Genomic DNA, 2,703 nt, shown 5'->3' with positions numbered 1-2,703 from the left:
CACAAAAACCAATAGAAAATAAATAGTGAAATAAAACAAAAAAAAATCTATATAAAACAATGTAGAAACTAAGACTATTTTAGAGGTTATCATAATTATAAATCCTTTCTTATGAACACAGTCATCATTTTCCTCTGGTTTTGAAAGGTAGGCTATGCATATTATAAGCTGATAAACTGTATTTGATCATGCAATGAAACTGACATTTTTGTAGCTTTTGTAACTTTTCTCATTGCAGAGCCTTTCAATTTTCTTCAGTGCTCATTTATGGATATGCATAATGTGAACAGACTCATTGAACGCAGCAATTCACAATTGCATCTTATTATAGAAAGATAACCTTACCTTATGTGCCTCTCAATTCCAGACATGGTCACAACTGCAAAAGCAAACACGTTATGTGTGTTGTCACATCATGTTTAATTACTAATAGTAATAACAATTAAAATGCACACTGAATTTTACTAATACAATTTTTAGGAAAAATATGTCATAATACTGTTTTTTCATCATCAAGAAATCATAGTGCATCAACATCCTTTCACACACCAGTGTTATGTCTCTCAACACTGCACAGTGAAAGCACTCGGCCTCTTTTTGATCGACATGTTTGGTGTGGAGGGACCCTGGTGCAATAACGGCAACATAATGCATGCACCATGTTCCAGCGGCTCAAGACACCAGCCATATGCCAGCCTTTATCTCAGGAGTGAGGCAGAAAGAGTGTGATCGATAGGGCATCACTCACTCAGGGGAAATAAGTGGCTTTGGTTTCCTGCTGGTGCCACCATGCATTGAAAATCATGCTGAAGTCCACAAAATTCCATCCCATCCCCCATTAAAAGAACCATGTTGAAACATTCAGGATTCCCCAGATCACTCATAATTGCCATCCTGACCTAATTAGTTGAAATGAGTAGTCCATCTCACTGGATGCCGTCATTTATGGACCCTCAGTATATTTGTATGAAATCACTTGGTGTTAAAGGGGTGGTTGATTGCGATTTTACTTTTTTAACGTTAGTTAGTGTGTAATGTTGCTGTTTGAGCATAAACATTATCTGCAAAGTTGTGGCACTGAAAGTTCAATGCAAACGGAGATATCGTCTTTAAAATTCTGGCAGTTTAATGGCAAAAAAAAAATGGCTCGTAGGGACTACAACGAGTTACTTCCCGGGATTGTGACATAACAAACCCAGACAAACCCCACCCATGGGAACATGCAATGAAGGGGGCGAGGCCATGCTGTGCTGTTTTAGAGAAGAGGAAGAGAAAACTAGAGGTGCACGTTAAAATCTATTCATATATGAATCGTGATTCTGTCTTCTAACAATTCTAATGGATTCACAAGTTTCCAAATTGAATGTTCTAAAACAGTGGTTTTTAATACTGTTCCTCGTTCCCCTGCTCTGCATCTCTCTCCTCTCTCTCTCTCTCTCTCTCTCATTCAGCTCAGCTCCACCAATGAACTGTTCCATTTATACACTTATTTTCACATAGCCATTAGAAGCGTTATACATGGACGCTCTTGCAGTTGCTGTACTGTATTAAACCTTTAATCAGTATGAGACAACAACAATCAAAAAACATACCGTTCTGTGCGTTCCTCTTCACTAATATCCTCTGCGTCTCAATCGGGCTCAAACTGATAAGCAATATAGACGACGCCATTGTTTACAATACAACCGGAGCACATGCTGCTGAGGTGATGGGTGTGACATTCAGACGCGCACTAGAGGCGGTTTACTGAATCACAACACACTGGGCTAGCTAACCAATCAGAGCCCATCACGTATTTCTGAGGGAGGGCTTCATAAAAGCAGGAAATGATCAGTGTGTTTATGGGAGAAGGGACAGAGTGATGTAGAATAAAGGTAAATTATGTGAAAAATAATGTGTTCCCTTTCAGTCGGTCACTCTCGAAGTCACGTCGGATGACCGACGAAATTGGGATCTCGCTTAGAGGGACCAATCTACTTCGAGTGTAAACTAAATGAGCCAATGCACATTGGCATGCGATTATTGCATCCAGTGCTCTTCAGGAGATGGTAAGCACACCACTCCCTTCCCCGGAGGAGGGCCAGGTGGAGAATCTTTTTCATCTTTTTCCACCTCTGACCTCTCGGTCGGTGGTACCCAAATTCTTGACAAAGAGCAATTCCTCTATTTCTGGGTCCCCAGAGGGGACGGGGGGTTGTGGACGATCTAGTGTGTATCACACTCACCCTCCTCTCTCGCCAGTGAGCAGCAGTGGGCGGATCGGGAGGACGAACCAACGGACTACCCACGCACCCTCTGCTCGAACGCAGGTCAGTGTTACACACACCAGACCCCGCCTCGGACCGGCTACGAGACGCCTGTAGTTCCGTTGATGCCACTAGCGTGCTGTCTGGGAGCCTGGCTCTGTCTCGATGGCTCCTTCGAACCGTCAGGCTCGGCTATGCGATTCAGTCCCCCAGCGTCCCCCTCCAAGTTCAGTGGCATCCGCTTCACAACAGTGAAGGCGGCCGATAGTCCTGTCTTGCGGGCGGAGGTAGCAGTCCTACTGGCGAAGGATGCGATAGAGCCGGTCCCTCCAGCCGATATGAAGACGGGGTTTTACAGCTCCTACTTCATTGTACCCAAGAAAGGCAGTAGGTTACGACCAATCTTGGACCTGCGTGTCTTGAACCGGGCCCTTCACCGGTTACCGTTCAAGATGTT

The sequence above is a fragment of the Sinocyclocheilus grahami genome, unplaced genomic scaffold (genome assembly GCF_001515645.1).
Source record: "Sinocyclocheilus grahami isolate Dianchi unplaced genomic scaffold, SAMN03320097.WGS_v1.1 scaffold1932.1, whole genome shotgun sequence".
Classification (NCBI taxonomy): domain Eukaryota; kingdom Metazoa; phylum Chordata; class Actinopteri; order Cypriniformes; family Cyprinidae; genus Sinocyclocheilus; species Sinocyclocheilus grahami.
The sequence above is the reverse complement of the archived record's forward strand: the minus strand, read 5'-3'. Positions refer to the sequence as shown.